The following is a 22,993-nucleotide window of genomic DNA, read 5'->3' on the forward strand; positions in this document are numbered from 1 at the left end:
GGAGGTTGGTGTTTAAAATGAACTTATTGCTGGTAGACTTGTGCTGAAGGGGGCTATTGTTAAAATTGACTTTAGTCAAAATAGGGTGATGATCAGAAAGAGTAGTAGCAATGACACAAATAATATTCCCAGCACTGTCAGGGGGGAAAGAGAAAGAAAACCTATTGGCATAGAAATGGTCAAGCTTGGACTAAATCCTGGCATTGCCTTGTTGAAAATTACACCAAGTGTGCCATAACCCAAGATTGGAACTCCTTTTCTCGACAATAGGATCAAAAATATTCTTAGAATTTATAAGTTTATACCAAAAAAAATTCTCATTATATTTCCAATGAAAAGGAGAGGCCCCCGACTTGTCATCCTAGGATTCAACCATGTTGAAATCACCACTGAAAAGCCAAGGCATATCAGAGAGGCCTAAAAGCCATTTCCAGAGCTTGATTCTTTCCTTAGGGTCATTTGAAGCATAAATTGCACAAATTCCAAAGGGTTTATTATCATGCTACAAAGTCACCCACACAGCTCTCTGACATGGAGAACATCCTTGATTGGTGATATAGTTACCCCACTTGCAGTTAATAAGAAAAGCCACACCACCTCTACCTCTCTCATGGTTAGTATAAAACTTGATAGCACCCCTCCATATAAAGTTGAGATTGGAATCCAAAGTGAATTGCATAGCCTTGACTTCTTGCATCATAAAAAAATCAAAAGAATGCAGAGAATCTAACAACTACTTGATAACAAACTTTCTATCAGGGGACTTTAAACCCCTCACATTCCATGATAAACAATTCATTGAGAAATAGAGTGAGGGGTGAAACACGCAATTCCCTCTTGATCAGTTAGATCTAAGAATTTATTTGAGCACTCCCCTATTTTAGGCACAAATGGTTTGTTCTTTGAACCAGGGGGCCTACCTCTACGTCTAGCAGCAAAAGGGACCATATTAACATGTACATCAATCTATGCTATAGACTCCATCCATGGAAGGCCTAATATGAGCATTAGTGGGCATAGGGGCAGCCAGGATGATCTCAAAATTATAATTATCCCTAATCTCTTGGAAGACTTTTGGAGGGATTTTATGAGATGAATCCCTTGTGTGGGGTTTTTCCATCAAACCATCATGTTGATTTATGTAGTCGTTACTGGTATTGCTCAAAACAGGAGCAGATAACAAGCTAGATTGTTGAGGAGTACTGATAGTAGGGTAGAAAGACTTTGGCATAGAGTTACCATTCCCTTTTTTTCACTTTTTCTTGTCTTGAACGATAGTGAAACCATCATCTGAATTGAAATTAATGGCTGAGTCATTAATAGGGGGCGCCTGAAGACCTTCATTAGAAGGAGCTTGGGAGGAAAATGATGCAGGAGTCATTTCCCCAATAGTTTTCCTAGGATGAGTGATAATAGTAGAGTGAGGGTTAGACACAATTTTAATTGAGTCATTAGGGGTGTTGGCAGGAGGAGACGATGGTGAAGAAGAAGGAGGGGGGTTGCAACTTGTTGTCTGACTTTCAATGACCCATTTTTTTGGCAATAATTGGGGTCATATAGTCAGGTCTGGTCATGGTTGAGTCTAGGTCTACGTCTTCCTTAGCTAGGTTATCTTTGCTGAGTTTCCTTGTCATTGCCTTTCCTTCTCTAAGCTAGTTGGGTTGGTCTAAAGGTCTTTTTTATATCGGGTAGGTTATAGATCCTAACCCGGCTGAGATAATATGCTCCTATTGATGAAAATATGAAGTAAGGATAGTATGATAGTGATGACAGAGGTTTATTATTACTTCAGCTATCTCATTTAATTTTGAAGCAAAAAAGTACCTCACATAGTGGAGCCACAACATTTACAAATCAGTTTCACCTGATGTTACATTTAAAATGCAAAGAAAATGCATCTTGAGCTCATTATGATTATATTGGAAATGCAGTACTATGGAGATTATGTTTGGCATACATTATATAAATAATGTTGATAAAAAAAAAATCAAATTGAATTCTGTGATGTCTAAAAGTTCAATCATTGTATTATTTACAATGCATATTGAGCTGCCTATCCTATATATTGCATTTCTTGCTATCAATCATATGGCGAACAGAAGACTCTGGAAATCAAGAGCACAATAAAAAATATAGTGAACATGCTACTTGATGAGTTCTTTTTGAACTTGGACCTTACTGTCTTGTTTCAGTGTGACAAATGCCAAACTTCATAAAGCTGGTGTATATATAGATAATTGGCATGATTGAATGATATATGTTTTAAAATGTTGGAAGATATGATTAAAGGTGCCGACTAAGATTTCAAAAGTCTAACAGGGTAGAATACGCATCAATCTAATACATTTTTAATAAACAATAATAGTTGATATTATTCTTGAGATAAAGGCGCATGTTTAAGTTATAAAAACACCCTCGCTCTTAAGTTTGACGGGTGGAAATATGAGGGAGGGCTACTCCATTTGCTGAAATCACACTACGTGTGTGTGATTCTCGCAAAAGAGACTTTCTACCCGCAGGAAAAGCCTTTGCATGGTGCGGCTTTCATAGGAGATCAATTTAAGCATGTTTCAAGGAACGACCTTATGAAAGATGTCGAATTCGATCGTCTTTAACAATCAACAGCATCCATCATGTTATATATATAGCTTGTTGCTATTGATTGAATCAATCTATGTAATGAGAGAAGCGACTTCTGATCAACTCAAAAGTAATTGGCACTGTTTATTTGGCTATGAGAAGTATGGCTTCTCTCAAAATGCTCTTGATGAAATTGACCAAATAAGGAAATTACATAGCAGTGACACTGCCATTGACAATGCAAAGGATGCCATTGAATTGTAGCTTGCCAGGTGCTATCTCAAAAGAAACGTACCTTATTTGGGTATATGTAGAGGATCTCAGCTCTTCAATATAGCTTGTGGGTGAACCCTATATCAGGATGTTGAGAAAGACGTGTCAGAAAAGTCAGGTTTTGATATCAAGCACATAAACTATGACAATTATGATGGGTATAAGCACGCTATCAAAGTGGTAGAAGTTGCTCCACTCCACTCATGGTTTGAAGATTCATAAGGAGTTAATATGGAGATTATGGTTAATAGCTATCATCATCAGGGGATAAAGAGATTGGCAGAGAGATTCATGGTAATGGCATATGCCCCAAGTGGTTTGATTGAAGCTCTTATGACCCAAATGGATAAAATCCAGAGGAAGGAAAGTTCATCATGGGTCTGCAATTCCACCCTGAAAGAATGTGCCATGATTGTGAAAATTGCAATATTTTTTATTATCCAGGATGCCCAAAGGCTTACGAGAAATTTGTAAAAGGTGTGGCTGCATATCAAGATTGGCAGTCTATAGTGGCCTTGCTACTTCTATCATGAGGGAGGAATATGTAAATGTCAAAGATATGGTAGATGTAACTAGTGAATACAATGCTGTAATATGCCATCATTGTCACCATTATCATTCTCCACCATTGTTTGGTCAATGTTATATCGCAGTTCAGGATTGATATCATGGGAATAGTTACAACAATGATCATTGAACTCAGGCAACAGATATGAGCAGAGGAAATGATGCGACTCCAAAAGCCCAATGGATTCAGCTCAAATGTTGGTTAGAAATGAATAGTTTCAGAATTGAGAAGTCATTATTCTTGTATTCCTTCATCCGTGGTGACTATTCGAGTTCTCAGATTTGAAAAGTCTTTTTCTTTGTATTTTATCTCTTTCTATTCAAAGAAGAGGAAAGGTCATTGGCTCTTACAAGCCTGTTATTGTAAAGATGTATAAATTCTGTAAAGTTTTCAGTAAAAAGGATTCGGTCTTTTCTGCATACAGTCGGAGAGCTAGAGTAGAAGAGGGGGGGCATTTTAATTTAGATAGAGGGGGGGCATTTTAATTTAGATATTTCATTTGATTGCATGTGGAGGGCTTCTTGACTGCAGACAGTCAGAGAGCTGGAACAGAAGAGAGGGTATTTTAGTTTAGATATTTTATTGCATTGCATATAGGTTCTGCTTTTTCTGCATACAGTCAAAGAGCTAGAGTAGAGGGGAGAGCATTCAATTTTCTGCATTTTCATTCATGCATTAGAGATGGATATTTTGGTTCTTTGTAATAGTTTTGGCTGTAGATTGTAAGCAGATGTAATCCGAGTATTATGTTTGTTGTGTTCAAAACAAGAAAAGTTGTGTTATGAATCTAAGCATTTAGGCATCACTTTTTTTTTATTACTTCCAATCAGAGTATTGTTATAATTAGCCTTAAGCACTTTCTTGCATTCTCAGCTAAATGGTGAATGGGTGATAGATCATAGTACTTTCATCTGTTCATGTTGCAAAGTTTCAGATGTTTTCTTTTTAACTTCATGTCGCTGCATTTGCATAACTAACAACATTATTGCATCACCAATACCAAGGAGTCATAAGATGTGTGAGTTCTTTAAGTTGGCTAGGTTTAGGATCTAAATTTTGCCTGAGTTAATCTTGCCTAGGATTGACTCGATTTTCCTCTTTTGTTCTCGGGTTAAGAACACGCCCAATTAGTTTAGGCAATAAAATGAATTCATTGCATATCATTCCATAAGGGAGTTGTACCTTCCTAATTTAGAGGAAATCTATCAATCTCATGATAAATTATCCAACTGTTGGTAGCTAATTGTTCTTTTAGAATTGGGCATTTGGAGAGTTTATTTAAAAGGACAATATGTTTACCAACAGATTTTTGGCGACTCCGCTGGGGACTGGAAAAGAAGATCAGTGTTTAGATTTTACTTCCTTAGTATTATTTTTATCTCTAAAAGAAGTTGGCGAGTCCATTTTTATTCTCATATTTTCTAGTTGAAGAGTCCAGTGCTTTTATTCTCAAAAACTTTATTATCTTGCAAGAGATTGGCGACTCCATTGTAAAAAGATCATGCCTATTAGAACAGATTTTTGAAGAACTTGCTGAAAAATTGGTTGCTCATGATCGAGTTAACATCATTATCTTTCCATAAATTTGATTCAGATTTCTGTTACTCTATTGTGCAAATAATCTTAAGAAATGTATCAAGGTCAAATTCCTCCGAGAAATGATTTAAAATATAAAAAAAGACTTTCGTCATCTATGAAAGAGATTGTGATTGATGATGATCCTATGCTTCAACAAATCTAGAGTAAATTTAAAGAGAGTATCAGTTATGCCACAAGAAACAACTTGAGTATAGCTCAAGACCATCGGTCTAGAGAAGTGTGGAAGCTGATTGAAAAGAGATTCTATGTTCTCCAGGAGTTCAGACAGAAAGGAACTTATGCGAGTTCTAAAAAGGATACTTTTTCTTCTCCCATCTTCCCTGCTTTGAGAAAGTCTAAATTTTCTTCATCAATAGTGCTACCATGGATGAGCCATCTGCATGAAGAAGGCAATAAGCATGAAAAGCATTTCCAGCCTGAACCACCACAAGAAGAAGAAAAGATTGTTATTATCCCTTGCTTCTCAATAGTATTTCCTGTGGAGTCATTAGTTACACCTTTAGATCCATCATTTAAGGTTGGAAATGAGACTTGTTCTCCTAATGTTGAACCTGATGCAGTAAGTATGAATCTAGAACCACTCTCAGAACTGCAAACAAAAGAATCAGTTTCAGTCCAGCATGCTGAAATCATTGAAGTTGCAGAAAGCATTGCTAAGGTGGATAGAATCAATAAGCAGAATGAAGAGATCATATCGACCAATGGTTTGAATTTTGAACAGCAAGAGAAGCCTGGTTTCCTAGAAGTGCAACTTTCAGCAAATGAAGACAGCCTTCTCAATGATGAAGAATTGATAAGAACAGTTGACAAAGAATTTTCTTTCATGCCTTCATTTGCCTCTGATTTTAAAAGTTTCAGATTTGAAGAAAATAAAGTCAAACCTTTGCATGAAGTCTCTGATGAGAATAATCAGATAGTTAATGAAAAACATGAAGAGTTGAATTCCATTGAAAATTTTTGTGAAACTGATTTTCAAGTTGCAAAGGTTTTTGATAATACTATATTAGAATCTATCTGTCTTGAAGAAAAAGTGGAAACATGTTTTGTCAAATCTAAAAATATGATTGAAGAAATGATCAACAAAATTGAAAGAGAACTAAATGAGGATTATATTTTAAATTGTTGTCTTCTGGAGAACTATCCTAAAACAAACATGCTGGCTGCATTATGCCTTAGTGGTCATCATATTGAATCTAAAGATGTTGCAATAACAGATGATGAAAAGGAAGGAATTATGAAAGATAATGAGGTATTGCAGCATTATGAAGAAGATAGTGAATCTGATTATAATCCTCCCGGTCTGGAATACTCTTCCATAATTAATCCAAATATTGAAATTGTGAATTCAGATGAACATCTTGCTATAGAAAATAAAGAAGATATCTCAGCTTGGACGGATGCTGTAGCAAATAAGGAATCCTTCAATTTCAGCCCCATTTTGAAATCTAAAGTTGTTAATGATAAAGCCTGTGATTGGTATGATGCTATTTCACTTCCAAAAGCTTTTCAATTTTCTGATTATGTTCATTCTGATTTGAAAGATGATATCCTTGCTGAGAGTGGTAATGGAGTAAATGGATGTGAGTGTTTTTAAGAAGTGCTTTTAGAATCACTTGAATATTCTACCAGTTTGGATTTGAAAATTGATATCCTTGTTCTAAGTGACAAGGTTGAGGAGAATAGATGCAAGTATGATTCAGTGATGTTTGCAGAGTCCGGTGAGTTTCCTTCTTCACCAAACAGGATAGAACATGTGAAAGATAGTATGCAGAAAAATACAGAGCAATCAGAAGTATATGATGAGGCATGACTATTTGGCAATGTTCTATGGGTTACTATGTTACAAATAGCTTTTGGACTCAAATTCAGTAGTCAAGGATTGGCCAGAAGATATCAATGTTGTTGCAAGCTAGTGAAGCATTCTCCTCTATGCCAAAAAGATTCATATTTCTCTCTTCCTATAAATGATCATGTATGAATCTTTCTTTTCTTTTGGTCCTACAAGTGAGGTCTCCTCACCTTTTGTAAATAATTTCTCTTTCCAGTCTTGGTGTGTCTAGTGTAGCTTCTTCTTGCCTAGTTGTTGTTGTTGTTTTCTCTTACTTTGTTTTAGTTTTCCCTACTCCCCTCCACCCTCCCTATATGCACTTCCTCATTGATCTTCATTCTAGACTCCATAACCCAATGCTTAAGGCACTTGCTTAACCAAAGATGTTGAATTCTTCATGCACTTTGCAGTACATGATTCCCCAGTCGGAGCCAGCTATTGTCTGACTTTCAATCACCCATTTTTTTGGCAATAATTGGGGTCATATAGTCAGGTCTAGTCATGGTTGAGTCTAGGTCTACGTCTTCCTTAGGTAGGTTATCTTTGCTGGGTTTCCTTGTCATTGCCTTTCCTTCTCTAAGTCGATTGGGTTGGTCTAAAGGTCTTTTTATATCAAGTAGGTTATAGATCCTAACCCGGTTGAGATAATATGCTCCCATTGATGAAAATATGAAGGATAGTATGATAGTGATGATAGAGGTTTATTATTACTTCACCTATCTCATTTAATTTTGAAGCAAAATAGTACCTCACATAGTGGAGCCACAACATTTACAAATCAGTTTCACCTGATGTTACATTTAAAATGCAAAGGAAATGCATCTTGAGCTCATTATGATTATATTGGAAATGTCGTACTATGGAGATTATGTTTGGCATACATTATATAAATAATGTTGATAAAAAAAAATCAAATTCTTAGCACATGACCGCATTTGGGAATTTTGTGATGTCTAAAAGTTCAATCATTGTATTATTTACAATGCATATTGAGCTGCCTATCCTATATATTGCATTTCTTGTTATCAATCATAGGGCGAACAGAAGACTCTGGAAATCAAGAGCGTAATAAAAAATACAGTGAACATGCTACTTGATGAGTTCTTTTTGAACTTGGACCTTATTGTCTTGTTTCAGTGTGACAAATGCCAAACTTCATAAAGTTGGTGTGTATATAGATAATTGGCATGATTGAATGATATATGTTTTAAAATGATGGAAGATATGATTAAAGGTGCCAACTAAGATTTCAAAAGTGTAATAGGGTAGAATACGCATCAATCTAATACATTTTTAATAAACAATAACAGTTGATATTATTCTTGAGATAAAGGCGCATGTTTAAGTTATAAAAACACCCTCGCTCTTAAGTTTGACGGGTGGAAATACGAGTGAGGGCTACTCCATTTTTTGAAATCACACTAAGTGTGTGTGATTCTCACAAAAGAGACTTTCTACCCGCAGGAAAAGCCTTTGCATGGTGTGGCTTTCATAGGAGATCAATTTAAACATTTTTCAAGGAACGACCTTATAAAAGATGTCAAATTCGATCGTCTTTAACAATTAACAGCATCCATAATGTTATATACATAGCTTGTCGATATTGATTGAATCAATCTATGTAATGAGAGCAGTAGCTTCTTATCAACTCAAAAGTAATCGGCACTGTTTATTTGGCTATGAGAAGTTTGGCTTCTCTCAGAATGCTCTTGATGAAATTGACCAAATAAGGAAATTACATAGCAGTGACGCTGCCATTGATAACGCAAAGGACGCCATTGAATTGTAGCTTGGCAGGTGCTATCTCGAAAGAAATGTACCTTATTTGGGTATATGTAGAGGATCTCAGCTCTTCAATATAGCTTTTATGGGAACCCTATATCAGGATGTTGAGAAAGAGGTGTCAGAAAAGTTGGGTTTTGATATCAAGCACATAAACTATGACAATTATGATGGGTATAAGCACGCTATCAAAGTGGTAGAAGTTGCTCCACTCCACTCATGGTTTGAAGATTCATAAGGAGTTAATATGGAGATTATGGTTAATAGCTATCATCATCAGGGGATAAAGAGATTGGCAGAGAGATTCATGGCAATGGCATATGCCCCAAGTGGTTTGATTGAAGCTTTTATGACCCAAATGGATAAAATCCAGAGGAAGGAAAGTTCATCATGGGTCTGCAATTCCACCCTGAAAGAATGCACCATGATTGTGAAAATTGCAATATTTTTTATTATCCAGGATGCCCAAGGGCTTATGAGGAATTTGTAAAAGGTGTGGCTGCATATCAAGATTGGTAGTCTATAGTGGCCTTGCTACTTCTATCATGAGGGAGGAATATGTAAATGTCAAAGATATGGTAGATGTAACTAGTGAATACAATCTTGTAATATGCCATCATTGTCACCATTATCATTCTCCACCATTGTTTGGTCAATGTTATATCGCAGTTCAGGATTGATATCATGGGAATAGTTACAGCAATGATCATTGAACTCAGGCAGCAGATATGAGTAGAGGAAATGATGTGAATCCAGAAGCCCAATGGATTCAGCTCAAATGTTGGTAAAAAATGAATAGTTTCAGAATTGAGAAGTCATTATTCTTGTATTCCTTCATCCGTGGTGACTGTTTGAGTTCTCAGATTTGAAAAGTATTTTTCTTTGTATTTTATCTCTTTGTATTCAGAGAAGAGGAAAGGTCATTGGCTCTTACAAGCATGTTATTGTAAAGATCTATAAAATCTGTAAAGTTTTTAGTAAAAAGGATTCGGTCTTTTCTACATACAGTCGGGGACCTGGAGTAGAAGAGGGGGTATTTTCATTTAGATATTTCATTTGATTGCATGTAGAGGGCTTCTTGACTGCAGACAGTCAGAGAGCTGGAACAAAAGAGAGGGTATTTTAGTTTAAATATTTTATCGCATTGCATATAGATTCTGCTTTTTCTGCATACAGTCAAAGAGCTGGAGTAGAGGGGAGAGCATTCAATTTTTTGCATTTTCGTTCATGCATTAGAGATGGATATTTTGGTTCTTTGTAATAGTTTTGGCTATAGATTGTAAGCAGATGTAATTCGAGTATTATGTTTGTTGTGTTCAAAACAAGAAAGGTTGTGTTATGAATCTGAGCATTTAGGCATCACTTTTTTTTTATTACTTCCAATTAGAGTATTGTTATAATCAGCCTTAAGCACTTTCTTGCATTCTCAGCTAAATGGTGAATGGGTGATGGATCAGAGTACTTTCATCTGTTCATGTTGCAAAGTTTCAGATGTTTTCTTTTTAACTCCATGTCACTACATTTGCATAACTAACAACATTATTGCATCACCAATGCCGAGGAGTCATAAGATGTGTGAGTTCTTGAAGTTGGCTAGGTTTAGGATCTAAAATTTGCCTGAGTTAATCTTGCCTAGGATTGACTCAATTTTCCTCTTTCATTCTCAGGTTAAGAACACACCCAATTAGTTTAGGCAATGAAATGAATTCATTTCATATCATTCCATAAGGGAGTTGTACCTTCCTAATTCAGAGGAAATCTATCAATCTCATGATAGATTATCCAACTGTTTGCAGCTAATTGTTCTTTCAGAATTGGGCATTTGGAGAGTTTATTTAAAAGGAAAATTTGTTTACTAACACGACTGAAGACATTCTCCTATGGAAGGTTGTAGGTGATTGGGGGAATAACCATATTAGCAGTAGAGAGGTTAGGTCTTTTCTTGATGATAGGGCAATCCTCACAGAGGTGCCTTTCTCTTCGATAGAGAAAACATGCGTTCAAACCCCCCAGAATCTCTAAAGGGAAAATATAAGTTTTATTAAGGATATTAATGGAAATATTGGTAGGGATATCCTTACCAGGTAAGATAGAGATAAGAATTTGGGTGTCCATATGCGGGACAAGTCTCATAGTTTCGTCCATCCGAACAACTTTACCAATAGGTTCAAGCAATTGTGGCAAAAAGTGTCACAGAAATGGGGGAATGTTTTTAACCAGTATCCACCTTGGCACTGAAAGTGCGAGAACCTCCTCATGGATGGCCTCAGGTGACCAAGAAAGAGCCCTAAAAGAAGAGGAACCTACATTCCAGAATTGTTTTTTTAGTACCTCTTTTTGAGCATCATGATTCACAAAGAAAATCACATACAAGCCCTTTTGTAATTTCCTACAAAAAAGAAATGTGTAACCTTAGTTTTTTATTCCAATATTGATGAAACCAGTCATCCATAAACTTTCTTGGTGGACATTTTTCAAGTTCAACAGCCAAAAAAAATATAGCAGTATCTCTCAATCTATTCTTTTCCTTAACAATTTCTTCTAGCATTTCTGGATTCAGAACAATAGCAAAGGGTGACAAGGGAACCGAAGGGAACTTACCAGTTTCAGATGCCTCAAAAAAAAAAATTTAGGACAAACATTACCATTCAGAGAGGAGGAGCCATTAATTGGCGATGAGCTTACCTTACTTGTAACATGCTCGGCATCCCTTACCTCAGCCATAAAACTTCCATGCATGGAGGAGGTTCGCTATCCTCCATCTGATGCGCTAGTGACATCAAAGATCACCACCTTAGCTAGACCTAGTGTCAAAAAAAATTAGAACAAGGGTAATTCGCTAATTCACAATCAAAAATTTGGCTCTGCTTTTTTGCTCCTTCAATCTCTATTTATATAATTTTACCTTAATTCATTGTAATTTGTAATTATTATTATTTTAGAATCTTTTTACAAAGTATGTGATTTTAGAAACTTCTTAATATTTATATTGATTTAACATTTTAAAATGATATATATAAGAAAATTGCCAAGCTTCTTTAATACTTTTAAGTTTTATGATTTTATATTTTTAATCATATAAGTTAAATCTTTTGTGTTAAAATTTTCTTATATTAATTTGGAAATATCTATGATTTTTTAATATATGTCTGATTTGCACTTATTTTTAATTATTGTATTTAGAATTTTTATTTTTTTTTAAATGAAAAAAATTAGAAACTTGTTATAAATATGAGATTTTTTTTTGTTAATAGAGTATATTTATTTCAATTTGCATCTATATAAAACAGTCATATACCAAAAATATTATTTTTTGTCAAACAATTGTATATCTGATTTATGGTAGCTTCAATATTCTTATTCATAGATTAAATCACATAAGGTAAATTTTATGTAGTTTTCAAAAAAACTTTTCTTTTTCATCAAGTTGAATCACACAATGTAATTTTTATGTAGTTTTTCAATATCTGTACACAATAATGTTCATACATAGTTACTAATTTTATATTTATTTTTGCAAGTACATAAAAAATTTCTTCAAAGAGAAGGAAACAAGCCACTATTGGAGAAATTATAGGTGGCCTAGAAAAAAGATTCAAAATCTTCTAGTATTTCATTACTAAATCAGAATGAACAATCTCACAAAAAAAAATTTGAAAGAAACTTTCAAAGAATTTTTTGTGTCTTCTTCAACGGAGGATTTAAATGAACAAGCAAATCAATTTGGGGAAGGGTATAGTTTTAATGATGAGATTGAAGATAGGTCAACAATTTATAATCAAGGCAAGGAAAAAGTTCAAGTTAAAAGAAAATTTTGAATGGAATGGCTAGAAATCATTTTCTTAATGATGGTAACATAGTAATGAAATGTAATTATTGTGAGAATTATAGGATGCTAGGACCATGGGGTCTAGGGGATGGATGTAGTAATTTTCAACGTGATCCTTTGATTACTCATGAAAAATCATGGATACACAAAGATGCTCAAGCAAGATGGATTAATGTAGTAGAAAATAAGATAAAGTCTATTCCTAATATGTTGCAAATTATAGTGAAAATTATTTAAATTTAAAAATAATTTATTAAATTATTCATAAATAAAAATTTTGACAATCAATATTTTTTTTTGAAAATAAAATGAAAGGCACTAAAATAACCCAACCATCATAAAAAATTCATGTGACAGGCAAGGGTGATCATCAAATTCTAGGCCTAGATGCAACATCAACCTAAAAACAATTTCTGGGTGAATCTCAAAATGAATCTGAAAAGAAAGGAGAAACACAATATGCAAACTCACTGCTGGTAGAGTTGGTCAGCATGTCTTTTTGTCTAGACGAACAATTTCTATGTGTGAGGAAAAACTACTAAAGAATATGGATGACTTTTTATCAATCTAGAGGTAAGGCAATATAGTTTTCCCCTCTTCAAAATTTGTTTATCTATAACTCGGACTATACAATTTTTTGCTGAACGGGTTTATTTTTGATCATATTCTAAATTTGTATAATCTTTGAATATATAGTTCCAGTAGTTTGTCCATTGCCTTCATAAATGGAAACATTGTCTTAAAATGTTGGAACAATAACTCAGGGTCCATTTGGCTGTGAGAATAGGAACAGGGGAATAGGAATAGCTATTCTAGAATACTTATTCTAGAATAGAAAATGGGGCTATGTATTCCTATTCTTTGTTTGGTTCAGCCAATATTTGATGGGGAATTAACGAACCCCAAAATTTATGTTTTCTAAAATAAATAAAAGTGGAATAGGAATACGTATTCCAATAACACCTATTTGGGTGGAATTGCAAAACCCCATTTTTAGGCTAAAATTGGAATATGTATTCCTATTTTACTTCGTATTCCAATTCTGATTTGTGCATCCAAACGAAGAATTCAAAATTTTAAGAATTTATATATGCTTATTCCACTTGTATACCTATTGCCAAAGAAGCCCTTAGTACTTGTTTTCAGTTTTTAATATAGAAAAGTATTTGAATTCAAGGTTACAAATAATTTCTATAGTTAGAGAACGTCATAAAAGTTAGAAATTTCTGTTCTAACTCAAAAAAAAAGTGAACCTTGTTTTAAAAAGAAAATTTTCTATTCCATGAAAATAGGTCTTATAACATACATTCATTTGAACCAATGAAATTCGAGAAATTACAATTTTAAAATTACAAAAGTAAAGAATTATACTCATGAACTTTTGAGTCATCTAATAATAAAGCAATTTGATTGTTTGAACTACATTAGTTAATAGAATGCAACTTAATACAATAGTATTTGCAACCAAGAAAATGAATGGATTATGGAACAGTTACTTCAAAATTCTATCAAAGAAATTTCTTTCAAAAAAGGAAGATGAATCAAAATCAATCTCCATATATAACTCTATTTCTTTCTATCATCTTCTGAAAAAATCAAAATCAAAAGGTACATACAAGAATAGCAAAATTAATTGATAATTGCATCAAGGAATGGTGGATCCTTGCTGGCTGAAAATCAACTATTCCTTCTTTACTCTTATCCCCAAGAAGGATTGTTTGGATCATCCTAGAGACTTTCAGCCTATAGCTCTTTGCAATACTATATATAAAATATTCTCAAAAGTTATAGCCAATAGACTCAAGGTCATCATGCAGAAATTGATTTCTGAAGAATAGATAGGTTTTGTTCCAGGAAGATCTATTTTGGATGGTATAATCATTATTCAGGAAGTCATCCACTCGGCTTCCATAGATAAAGAAGCATGTATTCTTATGAAGTTAGACATACAAAAGGCTTATGATATGGTTGATTGGCATTTTCTCTGTAAAGTCTTAGAAGCGTTTGGCTTTTTGCAACAATGGGTAAACCTAATACTCAAGTTTATTTCAACCCGGAAGATTTCAATTCTCATTAATGGGATGCCTAAAGGTTTTTTCAATATCTCCAAGGGTATTAGACAGGGAGATCCACTATCTCGCTCTCTCTTCATTCTAATTGCTGAAGCTTTCGGGAGAGTAGTCTCCTTCACTTATAAGGAAAGAAGGATCTCTGGTATCTTGGTTACCAGGAATCTTCCTAATATTACACATCAATAGTATGCAGATGATACCATTTTACCTAGCAAGAGCTCCATCCAAGAGGCTTTGGGTTTTAAAAGGACACTTCAGCAATATATGAATGCTTCAGGTTAGAAGGTTAACAAAGAAAAATCCAAAATTTTCTTTTTGAATACCTCTCTTGATTAGGAAAATAGGATATGTGGAATTATGGGTTACAATAAAGGAAAGTTTCCATGCAAATATTTAGGTATCTCCCTAGAGAAGAATTTGAGGTACACCAAAGTTTGGATGGATACGATCAATAAGGTGGATAAGCGGATTGGTAGCTAGAAGAATAAGTGGCTCTCTAAGGCTGGGAAGATCACCAAGATCCGAGCAGTCCTATCAGCCACTCCAATTTTTCCAATGGCATGTGTTCCTCTCAATAATTAGATGTCCAAGAATTTTGAATCAAAAATTAGAAATTTCCTATGGAAGGATAAGGAAAGTGACAAGAAACTTGTTCTCATTAAGTGGGACAGTTTATGCAAACCCAAGGAGTGGGGGGGTTTAGGTATTAAGAAACCATAATGGCAAAATGAGGCTTTAGGAGCTAAACTAGTATGGAGGTTATATCAAGAAAATGAACAAAAATGGGCCAAAATATTATATTATAAATATCTAGACCCTACGGACCCGAAATTAGTGTTCAGGATGGAAAAATTGCCCAAAGGGTTAGTGTGTTGGAATTTCATGTCAAAATGCCAGGAAATTATTAGCAAATTTCTAACTTGGGATGTGGCGGCACAGAATAAAGCTTTGTTCTAGGAAGATTCTTGGGATGGGCTACCCCCCATCCATTCATCCCCCAATCTAAAAAACCTTATTTCTAAGTTGAAAACATTATGGGGCAATAAGGTTAAAGATTATAAAGTTAAAGAGATGGTGAATGGGGAATTGTGATGGAGATGGCACTCTATCGAGGATTTAGATTTTGATCCGAATTCAGTTGCAGCCTTTGAAAAGATCATCTCAAATAGGAAAATTAAACAATCTGAAAGGTTAGATAACCTCATCTGGGCTGGTTCAAAGGATGGTTGTTATAGTGTGAAGCTTGGGTATCTATCTATTATTCAATCACAGTAGTGGAACTATGTGGAGATCCCTTTAAAATTATGTTGGGATCCTAGATGTCTACCCAAGGCGGGTTTCTTTTTATGGATTTCCCTTCAAAAAGAGCTCTGACTATGGATAGATTAGCCAGATATGGTATCATGGGCCCTAACTGGTGTGTCATGTGTAAACAGAGCAATGAAGATGTAGACCATCTCTTCCTAAATTGTCCTTTCGCTCAAAATTGTCGGGAATGGATTAAATACAGAACCCCTTTTCAGAATTCCCTTAAGGGGCTCCTTTGTTCCTAGCCTACACATTTGGTTCATGGGGTATATAGCAAACTTTCGAATATTTTCCCATCCATAGTGGTTTGGGAACTATGGAAAGAAAGGAATCATTGTATTTTCAAAAATAAAGAGCAAAATCTAGATAGTTTTCTAATAAAACTCAAAGTATCTATTACAAAAGTTATGAATTCTTACCTAAGGAAATCCTCTCATGAAGAATGTTCTTTCTCCTTTTGGGATGGAATGATGAAGAAACAATGGACCAATCTGATCAACCCTCCACTGGTTTATGTAGCTAGCAATAAGGAGGCAAGGGCCAATTGCAAATGGGTTCCTCCTCCTCCAGGATGGCATAAACTGAATTTTGATGGTGCTGCAAGAGGGAACCTCAATATAGCTGGTGTTGGTTGTATCATCAATGATGAAGATAGTTGGTGGATAGAAAAGTTAAGATCTCCTCTTCATCCTATTTCAAATAATATGCTAGAATTTGAAGCATTGGAGAAAGGTCTGCAACTTTTTCATAATTTAGGTCTATCTAAAATCGTCACAGAAGGCGACTCTCAAATAGTCTTGAATGCCATTAGGAAAAAAAAGACTACTAATTGGGCCTTGAATTCTAAACTCCAAGAAGTGTTGCTATTATTGGAAACTTTTGAGGATGTCCTGATTAAACACATTTACCGAGAAGGCAATAAGTTGGCTGACGGACCTGCCAATAGGGGTGTTGATGGAGAATCGCTCTTGATATACAACTCTGAGCCTCCTCCCCTGCTGTAGTTTCCTAGAGAGTTTTTCTTATTTTTTCATTCATTTATTCTTTTATAAATATATATACTCTTATAAATGCATAAATACTTAAGTATGCATACACATAAGCTCTCTCTCTCTCTCTCTCTCTCTCTCTCTCTCTCTCTCTCTATATATATATATATATATATATATATATATATATATATATATATATATATATATATATATATATATTTGTATATATAGATTTAGTATTCTTAGATATATCCAATATTTATAGTTGAAAATACTAAAATTATATATATTTAAATATAATATCTAATAATAAAATTTGGAAGAAATTGATAGAAAGAAGGATATAAAAAAAAAAGATATTTGAAAGTTTATCTTTTAAACACCTTATCATCAGTACTTAATTAACCTATATTAATAAAGATAATATTAGTATGTAGATTTATTGATATTTACACTAATAACTAAAGATTTTTTGATTCAAAGTCTCCTAGATTAGTGTTCCTATTGCAGTTATGAAGGAGAAAACCCGATTCCTTTCATAAGTGTTCCCCCTTAGGAACCTTTTTCATATTCTGTGGTGACGGACTGATTTAGTATAGAGACTACACTCAGTATGAATCACATAAGGCTTATCTAAAGTATTAAGGTATAGAGATTAATCAAATTGATCTTTATCCTAACTTACCATCTCTTTAGTCTAGCTGTTTCGTGCTTTCCAGCTATCATCCAGCTCAAGATCTTGTTAATTGCTATTATTACTAACTTAGATCCTTGGAAGATATCGTAACAAGTTATGATTATAAGATTAGGATGGAGAGGGTTTGGAATATGCCACCTAGCTCATAAAGTTAAGGCTCTGCAATATGTGATCAAATACAAAATGCTAAGTGTGAGTGGCTAAGGTCATTGCCAAATTGAAACCTTTGATTAAAGGACACATAGGAGAGGTCGAATCATGATGGTTTTCCTTTGTTAAATAGAAATGTATGTTGAGAGGGATTATTGATTGAGAGTGATAGTCTTTGATTACCACCTCTGTGTGTTTTCCTGTTGTCACGATGTAATCTAATGTTAATGTCTACCATACGACACAGAACAGGATGATGGCCTTTCACGGGAAGGCAACACCAGAGAGATGGAGTCGTCTCCTGAGAAATGCAGATGATATGATGTGTTTTGCTGTGAGTAGGGTGATAGGGGAGGATGTGTTTTACTATAGGGCGACCTAGAGAACCAACAGTTCGATAATTGGATCATTAATTGGGGTAATGGTGAGGGCAAAGATTGACAGAGAAGAGATTGTTAGGCTCTGTGTAAACATTTTTAACCCTGTATGGAGACGAGGGTTAGAGAAGGCAGTTTTCAGTATTGATGACAAGGGCAGAATCCCTTACCCTAGGAAATACATGGGTCTTCCCTTGGGTGCGGAGGAGTTAAGGATAGCCCCTCGATGGCAGTGTTTTATGGTTAGGGATAATCTAGCCTTTTTTAGGGCTTGGCCATGAATGGAAGCTAGTGTCAATTTCCTTTTGGGCTGGCATGGAATTAGGGTAGCAGAGAACATGGTGTGGGTAGTCAAGTACATCAAGATGTTTAAAGCTTATGTGAGCCCGGGAGTAGTATTCAACGACGTCAATGCCTTGGAATTCTACATTCTTAATGCAAAAAAAAAAGCAAACTAAGAGTTGATTATGTGCTCCCTCCTAATATGGTCATGGATGATCCAGACTCTCTCCCAGAGGTGATTATGGTTTCATGGAAATAGTAGAATCTGTTCACAATTTTTGGTCTCTAGCATTAGACTGTTGTTTTGTCCCTAGATATTAGGGCTCCTATAGTAAGCTTACAGTTTGTATAGGGTTCTTATATCCGTATAATATAGGGTGTTTATTGATCTCTATTTTAGCAATATATTGTTCTATTTCTGTAAATCTTTGACAATATAGAATGGTTTTGTAATTAGTATGGTACTATAAATCTGTGACATCATTGTAATGAATGTAAATTTGATAATAAAAATATATTTCCATATGGTTTTGGTGTTTTGAAGGGATCAAATTTGTAGCCCTGATTAATTAGATAATTTTAGGAAGAGATTCAAGAATATAGTGACTGATTAGAACGATATCAATTTAGGGATTGCTCTGTCAACGGTAGTTGAATTTCAGATATGGGATCTATCTTCAAGAAATGATATTTTTCTTTTAAGTTAAAAAGGAATTTGATCGTTACTAGTATAGATGGGAACCTTGATGGTGTGTCCCAGCATCGCTTCAAAAGTTTCATTATATGATATTTCCTTTGCTCAAGATTCTGGTTATTGTTCCTTATTAGATTCAAGGGTGTCGGGCTGGTAAACAATGCTGTAGAAATCATGTTACCGGCTTTGACTAGATATATTAGTAGGGTTGTTTTGTTAATTATTATAAGGTTTGTAGATGTATCAGGAAGATTATGATATTTGAAAGTTTGGATAATTTTAATATAAATAATTGTTGGGTTGCATTAATTTATATTTTAACATTGTGATTACTCGGGCTTCCTTCTTGACTGTTACTCTATCTTGGTTCCAAATTGATAATAATAACTCCATAAGAATTGGAGATTAGTAGTAAGATCTCCTCCGTAAATAGAATTGATTATAATATATTAGGGGTAGAGCCTAGTGACCAGGAATTATATTCGATCCATTACATAAAGATCAATTTTGACTGTGTCGATAGCTCTGAGGGGTTGAATTCTCATTTATAATTTACAGTTAGGAAGGTATATAAGGTAGAAGTAGGTTAATGTGTAGACTCCAAGACTAACATAATATTGAACCATGAATTATAAGGGATTTAAGAGTAATGACATTTGTCTTAGCTTGGTGATCATAGAACATTCATGTTATATCAATTTCTCAACTTAGCTTAAGAAAAGGGTTAAATAATTTATAAATATGATTAATAAACTATGATAGATCATGATCTGTAGAATGTTTTTTTTTTTTTTTTTTTTTTTCAATATTCAAGATTTTATTAGGAATATCTATGTTTTTATTTGTTTTTTATTGAAATTTTTTCTTTGTTCTACTAACTATCCCTGTTTCTTGAAGTAAGAGTCTCTAGACAGGTTTTTGACATTGGATCTTCCAATTTAGACAGAAGGATACTAATCGAAGACAGATTTTCATGGGAATGCCCATGTGATTTTTACGTAATTCTTATATAATTTTACGTAAATTCATGTTACTTATGAGATCTGGGGTATGCCCCTATGGAAATGTAATAATATAGGACATTAGTCCCGAGCAAGACTGGAGGTTTTCTTCTTCGTTCTTTCCTACCAGTGTTCGTTTGAATGGAGTAACACTTTGTAGTTTGTTTTTTATCTTTATTTAATATATGATCCAAGGCCTTGGCCATTTATCGATAAAAAATAAATAAAAATTAATTGATAATTGGTTTGAAGTTATGTTGTTGTTCATTATATTCTTCATTGAAATCTACTAAAATATATTTATATAAATCAGTTTAATTTTAAATTTTTATTTTTTATAATCACTGAAATATTAATATATTTAAGATTTTATAATTTAATTTAAATATCGTTTCGTGACTCTTGACATTTCACTCCCCTTCACTCTAGTTCAACAATGTTGCATATCTCCACAACAATTTAAGCTTGATGAAATCATAATTTTATAAACAATTTAAATTTATAATCATTCTACAATGATCCCCCATTTGCTAGAGCTTATTTTCAATTTTTAAATAATATTTAGATTCCAATTAATCTTTTCCCAAGATTAAAAGTTTGCATGGAGATACTCAAACCACTAAAATTTAAGTTAAAATTGCACTTAAGCAGTGACATATAGGGACATAAGATAAGTATACAATATATTTTATTTTTTAAAATCTTTTTCTCATATGTGGACTACAAAATTGGATGAAAATCAAATAATTATAATTTCAAAGCATCCTTTAAAATTCAAACAACAATTTAATTAAAACAAAGAAAAATGAAATCCCAGCAAGAATTTAAATAAAACCAAGAACAATGAATGGCAGAATTTGTAGGAAAAATATTTCAAAACTCTATCAGAGAAATTTCTTCCAAGAAAGAAAGGTGAACCGAAATCAATCTCCATATAACTCTATTTCTATCTTCTTTTGAAAAAGAAAATTAAAGAGTATAGACAAGAATTGCATATTGAAATGATTTGATTCAGAGATTGTGACAATCATACTCTTGTGTCCCACAAATCACTATATTGAAGCAATACATATACGTACTAGGATTCAGCACCCGCTTTCAAAGAGGATAACTTGGTGCATTAAATTTTAGGCAATAGCAAAGCCAAATTTAGTGTAGTTGAGGAAAAAAGCACAGTATTGTAGACACCTAAAAATCTTTAGAAAATAAAGTATTTTTATTTTTTGAAAAATTTTTGATGACATCATCATTTATTAATTAATTATTTATTTAATTAATTAATTTATTTTTATGCCATTAAATCCCTTTATCTTAATTAAAAATATTTAATTAAGGAATCCCTCCCAAAAATGTTTAAATCTTATTTAAACATTATTTCCTTATTTATTAATTATTTAATTAATAAATTGACCAAAAAACTCAAAATAAATAAATAAATAATTTTCTGCCCAAAACTTGGCCAATTTCCTTAAGACCACTAACCTCTTCCAAAATCTTCTAATCCTTCTTTAATTTTGATTAAAGGCTAATCCCATCATTTCCTACCCCTAATCCCAACTCAAAATATTTAATTAAGATTAAATATTAATGCTCATGTTTATTAAAAAAAAAATTTAATAAATATCTCCTCAACCCAAACCCTTGAAATAAATAAAACTTTATTTATTTCCTAAAAATCTAATTTATCCTCATCCTAAGAAGTTCTAGACTCTTCTAGAATGTCTTCATCCTCATCCTAGGAAGTTCTAGATTATTCTAGAAAGTCTTTATCCTCATCCAAAGTCTAGACTCTTCTAGAAGATGTCTTTAAACCTAATCCTAATCCCCTCCTAACATTGTCACATTCTTTAAACATGGGTTAAGACTTACTAACCCAAGCCAAAGTTAACAAATATCTCCTCCTTCACCCACCCTCATTAAATGCCATCCACTTGCCTATCCCTAAGCTAATCCTAAACCATCCTAATCCATCCTCTAATCATTTGCACAATCCTAAGCAAGCTTAAAACCTTCCTAAGCAAGCCCAAGTCGAAATTCCTCTCATCTCCCTCAAAATATCCCAACCATAAAACTTTATGAAGCCCACTAGGCCATAAATGACTCTTCCAAGCCCTTTTATTGCTCTTACAAGCCATTATGAGGGTCTTTATGAAGATTGTATCCCTTGAGCCTCCTTTGTTGACTCATCTTTCCCCTTTCCTCCATCCTCTCACCCTGTGACATGTGTCACTCCTTGATTGGTTGTAAGGAAACACAATCCATGTGCTCTCCTCTCATGCAATCTGAGCCCTCCATGAGCTTTTTCCTATCGTTGCATCTTAGCCCTCAATCCCTCAAGCCTCTTGCCTATAAATTGGATCCTTCCCCTTTGGAAAACAACACAATCCATGAAGTAAAGTCATAATGCCATTTTAAGAAGCCATTTCACATCAAAACCATACACTCACACCCAAATTCCAACTCCATTTGAAGCCCTTTTTGAAGCATAAGCTTGAGCATACATCCTATCTATTTAGACAAAGCCACTCAACAAGAGAGCTTCTTATTGAGAGAGCCCATTAATGGCTCATATTCTTAATTGAGATCTCATCTTAGTCTATCTTGAAGTTTATGAATTTTTTTTAGTTTGTAGAAGCTTTATTTAAATTTGGTTTCTATTAGCATACTAACATTGCTCATATACATTTTGGCACGCCCGGTGGGACCCCGCATGGGTCATCTTCATTAGCTTTTTTAGTCAAGTTTTGTATGTCATTTGCTAATTTTGGCCAATTTTGCTTGTTTTTGTGATTGGTAGGATTGTATAAATTGGTTTTGTAGGTCCACATGACCATGAAGAAGACAAAGGAACTCATAGTCTATCTCATAGTGTTTGCAAATTTTTCAAGCTTATAGGTGGACAAAGCACTTGGAGTTCTTATTCCTCTTCTTGTCTATATTCTTCTTATTCCATCTACTTCT

The 22,993-nt window shown here is 34.0% G+C and overlaps 2 pseudogenes; both read left to right on the top strand.

Moving 5' to 3' along the window:
- The first annotated feature begins 2,679 nt into the window (after nucleotides 1–2,679).
- On the top strand, nucleotides 2,680–3,386 carry LOC149576212 (putative glutamine amidotransferase GAT1_2.1 pseudogene; annotated as a pseudogene).
- Nucleotides 3,387–8,472: 5,086 nt separating this feature from the next.
- LOC149576213 (putative glutamine amidotransferase GAT1_2.1 pseudogene) lies at nucleotides 8,473–9,149 on the top strand (annotated as a pseudogene).
- Nucleotides 9,150–22,993: the final 13,844 nt, after the last annotated feature.

The sequence above is a fragment of the Cupressus sempervirens genome, chromosome 1, assembly GCF_028749045.1.
Source record: "Cupressus sempervirens isolate cs-2001-9-10 chromosome 1, ASM2874904v1, whole genome shotgun sequence".
Classification (NCBI taxonomy): Eukaryota; Viridiplantae; Streptophyta; class Pinopsida; order Cupressales; family Cupressaceae; genus Cupressus; species Cupressus sempervirens.